Here is a 10,703-nt window from a genome sequence, read left to right on the forward strand (position 1 = left end):
TTTATTTGTTCACTTGCAAATTACGACACTTTTTGATTCACTTTCAAAATTTTCATAAAATTAATATAAATCTGAAGGCATGCTACTATAAAAGACTACGCCGATATATACGTCCCTGGCGACGTTTACATCTTGAGAGCTCTATTACAGGTTCAATTGCATATTTAATCTACTTGCTGTAACTGGCACTGGTACAACATAATGATTATTTCCCAAGAAGGACTTGAACACTGGATGATTGGATACAGAAACAGACTTCACAATAACACTGATATAAATGATAACTAAAATTTGATGTTGTTTCACAATTTTATTTACAAATAAGGACTATGATGTTATATAAATACCTAACATTAATTCATGAATAATTATAATATGGTGTAGACTTATCATAAATTGATAAACTCAGTACTGACAGTATAGTCATTGTAACATCAACACGAAAATGTGCATAGTTATCTCCCTTCCTCCGTTCACTATATAATGCCTACATAAATCATTCTAATATTTTCAAATACTTGAAATAGAATAGTCAAACCTATTTTTATGTATTTTCAATATTTATTAAATACACGTAAGTAAGGTATAAATATAAAAAATGGTCAATTACTTCTATTTTATCAACTTTTGCAAACGAAAAAAACAAAAGCAGCAAATATTTAATAATAAAACAATCATATCATGAACACATTAAATTTACAAATAATTTTACAATTACAAACTAGACACGCCTCTGTCCAAGTGCCAAGTATACTGTTTTGTCAAAAGAATAAAAAGAAATTTTATTTTTATACATCATATCGACATAATCTTATGTTCTAGACAAAACAATATTGTATAAAGTATTTACAGATGACGATGATTACAAAGTTAAACAACAAAGAATTAGGGTTATTTGGATACTGCATAAACCTCAATAAAATATATCTTCCAAAGAAGTTTCCTGCAGATACATTTAACTGTGTATGAGTTGCGTCCCGGTAAAAAAGTAAAATATGAAAATTTACAATGAACAATAATACATTCAATGTGAAATAGGAGCATTGCAACTTCAACAATAAAAATAAAGCATTACAAATGACTATGGCTATCATCCCAATAAAATGTACGAGTATATGAGAGTATGTGTTATATACACTGTATTCATAATTGAGATTTTTATATCTATGAAGTTTTAAGGCCTTTACTTCGACCCTTTGTAAATAGCACAAGACAAGCTCCGGACGAAATTAAATATGAAAAAGTACAGGACAGTCACTGTAAACATTTGCAAAACAGAAATCTAAGCTATATACTTTTCCGTAAGTGTAACTTGTGTAGTGTAGTACTCTTTAACAATCTGGGAAAGATATGAAATGGATATTCCCATTTTATCAAGTGTGGAAGATCTTAACCTAGGAAAAGCTAATTTAATATGATCAAGTAGTTTTCCAGGTGGCGCCATTTGAAATAATTGTAAGCCAAGGACGACGAACAACTAACTGTCCTAAAAGCTCAACATGAGTACCGTACACTCCGGGGAACTAAACCACAAGAGATAAATGTACGAGAGAAATGAAATTACAGGCTTTTATTGAATAAAAAACTTGAAATGTGTCCATAGGACATTTATGCCCCCACACTCCACTGTTTTGTCAATTTTATGACTCTAGGTCAACTACGTTTTTGGCTAAATGTGCCGCAAGTTGAAAACAAAAAAATCTTTCACTAAGTAAAGGGCAAGAACTTTACAAACACTGAATAAATTCACAAGTCAACCACAAGGTACATAAGTGCATAGCTGACCAACATTCTTGTAAACTTTCAGACCTACAGGTCAAATATTTTTTGAGTTATTCATGAACAAGTTGAAAATTGCAAATTTATCTAAGTCATATGCAATAACTCTAACAAAACTGAAAAAAATTCACTTGCAAAGTCCCAGGTGCATAGATTCACAGTGATGTTGATCATTATTCCTTGCTGATTCTAATTCAAGCACTCAAGGAACAAATAACACAACATATTGAAATGGTTTTTACTAAGTCTAGGACAATACCTCTACAAATACTGGATAAATCTACAAACAAAACCCAAGGTGCACAACTACACATGCTGACCAACATTCCTTTTAAGTTTCATGACTCTAAGTTAAATAGATTATTTTGAGCCACGCACAACGCAAATTGAACATTGCAAATTATCAATAAGTCAAGGGCAATAACAATACAAAAAATATACAACCCCAGGTGCACAACTACATATACTGATCAACATTTCTGTAAATTTTCATGACTCTAGGTCAAATACTTTTTGAGTTACATGTGACACAAGTTGACAATTCAATTGTAAATTTTCGGTAAGTCAAGGGCAATGACTCTAAAAATACTGCGTATATCCACACAAAAATACCTAGGTGAAAAACTACACATGCTGACTAACAATCCTGTAAATGTTCATGACCCTACGTCAAATATTTTTTGAGCTACATGCGACACAAGTAGAAAATTGCAAAGTTTTACTAAGTCATGGGCAATGACTCTTAAATACTACGGTAACATATATCCACAAAAAAAACACAGGTGTATAACTTCACATGCTGATCAACATTTCATGACTCTAGGTCAAATACTTTTTCAGCTACACGCGACACAAAATGAGAACGGACGGACAGAAGGATTGATGGTAAATCTAAATGCCCTCTAAAGTGGGGGCACAAAACAACAAAACATTATAATATGTGTCTAAATCTCTAACAAAATGTATTCTTCGCTTAAGGTGAATATAAACTAAATAAATAGAAAACAAAACAGGTGCAATTTATTGAAACAAAAAGTAAGCGATAAGTGGTTCAGCTGTTTTACGTCTTAAATGTCTGAACATTACGTACATTCTACTTGGTGATATTCTTGTAACAAATTTATTTAAAAAAAGGGGAAGACTAAATAGATTTTGCTCTTATAGAAATAGGAAAATAATCATTTTAACCTTATACAATTCCAAGCATACGAAATTGTGCATTAATTTAAAGATATTAGATAAAACAAAAAGATAAATCACATTAACAAACGCACATTTCGTCACAGGTGATGATGACGTCACATAGTTAGCGGCAAAGTAAAAATACATGTAGACGCATTTTTTGACCGCCTCCGTGGTCGAGGGGTTAGAGTCGATGACTTCTAATCCAGTTACCTCTCTGGCGTGGGTTCGATCCCCGGGAGATGCTTTGGTAGTTTAGCACGGAGAAAGGTAGTCTAGTACTGGTGTAACTCTCCAGGAACGATGGTTAAGAAACTACCCGCCTATATGACTGAAATACTATTGGGAAAAGGCGTTAAATGAAACAAACAAACAAAGACGCATTTTGTTTCGTGAAAATGTAAGAATGAAACCGCTTAAATAATTTAAAAACATGATTCAACTAGACAAAATCAGGATAAATATGGTTATTGTCGGGATGGAGAAGGTTTATCCGGTTCGCTGCGAAAGTAAAAAGCTAAAGCTCGCCAACATACAATTGAATCTCGCTCATCGGATAAACCTTTTCAGATCCGACAACAACCATATATTCTCTATTAGCCATATGACGTGACGTCATTTTGTTTATAAAATATACGTTAAAATGCGCTAATGCTAGCGTCACACTATAGGTTGTACAGAAAAATGCCAACTGTAAACCGTTCTTTCTTCTTTATGATAAATAGAATAATCTATTATGTTTTATAAATGAAATATTTCTGTTGGAAATGCTGATGAAATAGAATGCATTTATATTTTCAACTCGTTCAATAATTTTTCAATAATCTCTATGTATTTAATAACATGTATGATGAAATGACGTGACATATTTGACATCATAGTAACGTTTTTTTTTAAATGACAGCGTTTGTTAATCAAAGCAATAACCCTGAAATTTTATTAGACATCTAAAGTTTCTTATTTACTTCTTTGCCATGTTTTTCGCTATTATTATTTGCTGTATTTTTTGTTTGTTTACACTTATGCCCTTTAGGGTCTTTTTGTTAGTAAATGACACAAAAATCATTAAAAAATCATTAAAGCAGCATGTTTTTTGCAATCATTGTAAATGTTTTCTTATTGTATTACATAATAATAGATGTAGAACTAATATTCCTTATATACATACGTAGGTGTCAAAAATAATGTCATTTTCTGCTCCCTGAATATATATAGAGGATATTCAATTTTTTTTCTATAATACAGGATTTAGTTTCATTGAGTGGTATGACATATGATAATATTAATAAAACATAAGACGAAAATAAATCCTGTATTAATAGAAAAAAATTGAATATTTTATTTATTATATACATGTACATTTAACTCTTTTTTGAAATCACATTTTGAAAAAAATATTTCCCTTATTTTTTGTACATTGGCTAAATTAAGCAGAAAGTAGTCCGGCAAGACACCAGTGAAAATACGCAAAATATGTTTCACTGCAGTAAAAATATGGAAAATTTTATCAATTTTTCTCAATATTTGATTTATAAGTATATAATAAATGCATATAAACATAATAATTTGACAAATATGACAATATTTCAGAAACTTAAAACTAAAACCTGTAGTATGAATATAGTTATATACATCTATAGATTTATAGAAAACTTAAAGGCACATTAAGCCCCAGAAATACATATTTTTTAATTCTTTTAGAAATGTCAGAAATGTATTTAATAATGTATAAATAATAGATTTAGTGATGTTAGATATTAAAGACGGAACTAATAATTTGTCGTAAATCTTCAAGAGGGATTTTATGGCGGAGCATAAAAAAGTAAAAAAAGTATTATTTTGATTTCCATAAAAAATACCAATTCACTATATAATACCAATTGCCAACATATTCAAGGTGCAAAAGATAACTCATGCTTGATATCAAATGAGAAAATGTTTTTGGAAACTGCATTTCTGGAGCCTAATTGGCCTTTAAACAAAACCATAAAACTGACTAGAATATGGATTTGCAAAACAATGACATTATGCACAAATTTGTGTCTTCAAGTAATGTGTTGTAAGGTAGCAAAATATCAACAATGTATTTTTTTTTACTTCCATACAAAATACTAAATCAATATAAATAAACAATTTGTGAAAGAAGCCAAAGATGGTTAACCAATAGGCAAAACTGAAAACATTTTGAGAAATGAGCTCCTTGCATCTTAAATAGCCTTAATGTATACTGACAAACACATCTAAGCAGACAAATGATTACTTGCATTTTCTTGAATGTAAAGACATTTTGAAGGGTTATATACCAAGTTATAAAGATTTTCGTCTGGTAATATGGCCTTATATAAATAAGTGTAAATGTACAACCCGGGACGCTAGGCGAGAGTAACCTGTCAAAATAATTAAAACTAATACAATTAATATACATGTATACAAGAAGAATGTCAAGTTAAACAATTTTTTTAAAACAGATATTACAACTAGCAAAATACAATATATACAATATTGTAATATTTTCTTTTAGAATCATCCTTTCAAAGTTCCTTAATGTAACCACTCTAATTATTTGTGAGGAAACTAAAAACAAAATGCATTTATAAATTCCATAAAACTTTAACACATTAGTTAAATTATTATAAGAATATTTGCGTTGTCAAAGTTAACAATAATGTTAAAGGGACTCCACTGAGGTTTTTTGACATGACGAAACTGGAAATAATTTTTCGAGATTAATGCTCAGTTTGATGTAGGTCTAGATCAGTAACTTGTGTGCAAAATTTTAGATCATTCGCTCTTGCGGTTTATCCAGGATAATTATTCAAATTGTGAAAAATGACCCAAAATGGAAAAGCGTTTAAACGCTTTTAACTCAAATCGTATCAAAAATAGCACAAAAATACGCTTTTCAGTTCATTTTTTAGTATATTTCTGAATTATTTTTTGCATGTCTTCCTGTATTACGTGCCCCAGCTGATCTGTGTAAAAAAATAAATTTTATGATTTTAGATGTTTGAACCTCAGTGGAGTTCCTTTAATAATCAATTAGTTTTTGTCTGACTTTTCTTGTTCTATCATTTCACATTTTAATAGCAGAAGAAAACATACATGCATATCTAATTGAATTAAATAAAATTATGATAACTCTGACACTGCAGGATAACTCAAATTTAACATATGATCTCATTGGATCTGGGGCAAAATATTATGGGACAAGCTACTGTGAATTAGCGCTATGTTCGCTTTTCGACCAAACAGTCGCAAATTTGTCTTTTTTAAGGTTGTGAACGGGTATATTTTTAGGTAAATAAATAAAGTATAAGCCAACTAACGAAATAATGTTATCGTCCTTTTGTGTCTGAATGACTTGCACATGTTTTGCCAATGTATTGTTTTACAACTGAGGCATATATAATATAAACTGTATCGATAGATTGGCTGTCAATTTGGCGCCAACAGAAGACTTGTTAATCAAGTCGGTAGTGGCTTGTGCCACTATATGTCCCAGATTGGATAAAAATATAATCAATAAAACCAGATTTTTAAAAATAAATTGCGGTGTTAACACTGACTTTTAATTTATGTTTATTTACTGTATGACTGGAATTCATAAAAAATATTTTGAAGGAACTCGGGAATATATTTCACAGCCGTCTTGGTGGTAATTTCTTTTTACACGAGAATTCTCATTGAAGTTAAATGTATATTGTATAATCAATGCAGAAGTTTGCTAGTCTGTTTCCGGTTAAGCCAGGAATAAGAAGATTATTCGAAACTTTTTTTAGAGCAATATCTTCATTGTATGTTTTTGTTATGCCAGGAACCAAGTATAAGGTCTTTATATTGAATTCTCGAAGAAGCATTGTCTTCATTGTCACTAAAGCTTTACTGAAGCTTATTTTCTGGAAAGAGAAGAAGAAATGGGAAATAAGTGAGTCACATGATATCATTTTGTAACAGTACAGATACCAGAATTTTTTTCTAACTCTAGCTTTCACATTTTCCAAGTTACACACTGACGTTTTATGTTCTGTTTTGCCTAAAAGGGAAACAAACACTGGATATGTACGATTTTGGCTGGAGTGGATTGCCAGAGCAAATAAACATACCTTCTAAAAATGAAAAAAAATTAGGTACGCGCAGACTTCCAACCTCCAGTAAGCAAACCTAATAAAATCGTTTAGGCACAAGCAGATGACCGAGTAGAACTATGAACCTTCCGTCAGCAAAGTTAATTGGGTTATTAATGTACAAGCTGATGACCGAGTAGAGCTACGAACCTTCCGTTAGCAAAATTTATTCAATTACTTATGCACAATGTGATATCCGGGTAGAACCATGAACCTTCCGTTAGCAAAATTAATTGAATTATTAAGGCACAAGCTGATATCCGGATAGAACCACGGACCTTCCGTTAGGAAAATTAATTGAATTATTAATGCACGAGCTGATATCCAGGTAGAACCACGGACCTTCCGTAAGCAAAAATAATTGAATTATTAAGGCTTAAACTGATATCCGGATAGAACCACGAACCTTCCGTCAGCAAAATTAATTGAATTATTAAGGCACGAGCTGATATCCAGGTAGAACCACGAACCTTCCGTCAGTAAACTTAATTGAATTATTAAGGCATGAGCTGATATCTAGGTAGAACCACGGACCTTCTGTCAGCAAACTTAATTGAATTATTAAGGCACGAGCTGATATCTAGGTAGAACCACGGACCTTCCCTCGGCAAACTTAATTGAATTATTAATGCACGAGCTGATATCTAGGTAGAACCACGAACCTTCCGTCAGTAAACTTAATTGAATTATTAAGGCACGAGCTGATATCTAGATAGAACCACGGACCTTCCCTCGGCAAACTTAATTGAATTATTAATGCACGTGCTGATATCCGGGTACAACCACGAACCTTCCGTCAGCAAAATTAATTGAATTATTATTGCACGAGCTGATATCGAGGTAGAAGCACGAACCTTCCGTCAACAAATTAATTGAATTATTAATGCACGAGCTGATATCCGGATAGAACCACACACCTTCCATTGAATTATTAAGGCACGTGCTCAGATAACCGGGTAAGACCACGAACCTTCCATTAAATTATTATGGCACGAGCTGATATCCGAGCAGAACCACGAACCTTCCGTCTGCCAGATGAGTTACATGTAAATGATTTAGCTTCGCGTAAACATCAACGTTATTAACCAATCGCTCTTAAATAATCTGAATTATAATTTAAAATTTCACCCTAACAGCGGAGTCAGCGCTGAATTTTGTATAGATAGACTTTAAATATAAATTAAATATAAAGTAATCATTGTTTTTTTCTGTTAAAGAAGAAATGCAATGTTTACGTGACATTTCTCGGCTTATTATGTTAACCACTGAAATTAACCCAGACATAAAGGAAACGGTCAGTGCGTCTTAAATACAGCGATCTACGCTACTGTCGTTTTTTTCTCCTGTTTTTTTTTCTAAAAGGAATACAAACCCTTTTCATCACGTTCTTTTTTACGTTTATTTTGCTATAGACTATGTGCCTGAAACAACTAGTAACTTTTACTATACTACAAAAATAATATGTAAAATTTCAGATGTCTTAAAGAAGTTTTCTTAAAGGACTCAGATTACAGTTGGATAGCTGTTCAACAAATTTATTCAAAACGGCCATTCAAGAATTAGTCCCATTTTGCATATTTTCATGGAAGCCAACTCCGATTTTACTTTTTCTGCTTTATTTTGGATTTTATTGACCAGTCAAAAATAAAGGTAATTTAAAGTCTTACCTTGACACGCAAGAAACATGTTCATGTTTCTGTTTCCTTAGAAGCTGTTCAAAACATATCCTATAATAATATCACCACTCAAGTCATAAAGGTAAAACGCCACAAGAGGTTCTGCATCGTAAAGAATTTGGAATTTTGATCCAAGGCCGCTGAAACGGTAAAAAAAATTTTATAAACGTTTTTACTTTGCGAAACATTTTATATCTTTTATTCTTTTTCAAAACTTAAGCTCACAAGATCACAAAGTTCATGTCTGCATCTGAAATAGTGTACATGTGAATAGAGTTACTGATTGCTATTGTTAGGGATGCCAAACGTGGCTAAAGAAGTTGCTAACAAAATTAATAATTGTTATGGAAGTCATTAGCTGCTAGGTAAAAAGCCAATGGTTGCTATGGAAATCATAAGTTGCTATGGAAAAACAATGGTTGCTATGAAAAGTCAAAAGTTTACTAGTATACTTTTGTTGCTATGCAAATCAATGGTTGCTATACAAGGAATAGCTATGGAAATTACATGTTACTAAAGAAATTTAAAGGTTGGTTTGGAAGTCACAGGTTGCAATACAAAATCAAAGGTTGCTATAGAAATCAGTAGTTGTTATGAATGTCAACAGTAGATGTACTGGTTGCAAAGTGATGTTAAACGTTGCTTTTTTATCAAAGGTTGTGAGGTCAAAAATCAAAGTTTGCATTAAAGTTCATGGTTGCTATGGATAGTCAATGATGCTCTGCCAAGTCAATGAATGTTATGGAAATAACGGGTTGCTAAGGAAAATAAATGGTTGTTATGGATGTTAGTGGTTTCTATGGAAGACATTGGTTGCTATGATAGTAACTTGTTACTTAGGAAAGTCCTTTGTGGACATAATTGTCCGCTGGTTTCTATGGAAAGTCAATGGTTATAAAAACACAGGTTGCTAAGTAAATCCAAAGGATGCTTTTCAATTCAGTGTTTGCTTTGGAAAGTCAACGGTTGCTTTGGACAGTCAAGGGTTGCTTTGGGAGTTACTGGTTGCTTAAACATTCAATTTTTTTTGGAAGCCAGTGCATGCTCTGAAATAAAATTGTGGCTATGGAAAGTCAATGGTTGCTAAGAAAAGTCGTCAATCGATGCAATGGAAGTCACTGATTCTTTGAAAAATCAACAATTACTATAAAAATCAATGGTTGCTAATAAATTCACTGGGTGCTATGGAATGTCAGTTTTAAGTACGGAAATTACTGGTTTCTATTGCAAGTTATGAAGAAAAATCTATGACCAATTAACCCACCCACATGACAAATTAACCCACCCACATGACCAATTAACCCATCCCCCATGGGGCCTGGCCTTTTTGACCCCAGGGCTATGCTTGTATAAACTTTGTAAAGGTATACTCGATAATGTTTCATCACAAATATGTAAGTATTATCCCTTGTCTTTTACATTGGATAATTTAAGTTATTATTGTAAACATAAAACGAAACTAATTGACCTCGCTGGACGGCCAAATGCAGACCCAAGGCTATAAGTTGAACACGCTTGGTTCACATGTAGAGGTTAAATAGACTTAATCTCATACAATTACAAATACGTAACTTAGATATATGACATTACATTAACATCTTACTAAAACAATAAATAAATAACCTTTTCGTAAGTAAGAATTCATAAAACTTTTTTGATTTTTAATTAAACAAAAATAAACAATATCAACAACATCAATATAATAGAAGCAATTGTATTAAGTTATCAAAAAAAAAGAGTTTAAAATAGATTCCTTTAATCAACATTAAATTTAACGACACCATAGATCTATAACTATATATGTATACATGTATGCGCTGGTTCGGACTAGGTTTAATGTAGAGATTGTGATTGATAAACACATGCCATGTATACATTGTGTAATTATCTGTTAATTGTCTATGTTAAAAAATGTTTCATTTAAATTATAAAATATAATCTA

Source organism: Ruditapes philippinarum, unplaced genomic scaffold (assembly GCF_026571515.1).
Source record: "Ruditapes philippinarum isolate M1 unplaced genomic scaffold, ASM2657151v2 ctg731_1_1_1_1, whole genome shotgun sequence".
Taxonomy (NCBI): Eukaryota; Metazoa; Mollusca; class Bivalvia; order Venerida; family Veneridae; genus Ruditapes; species Ruditapes philippinarum.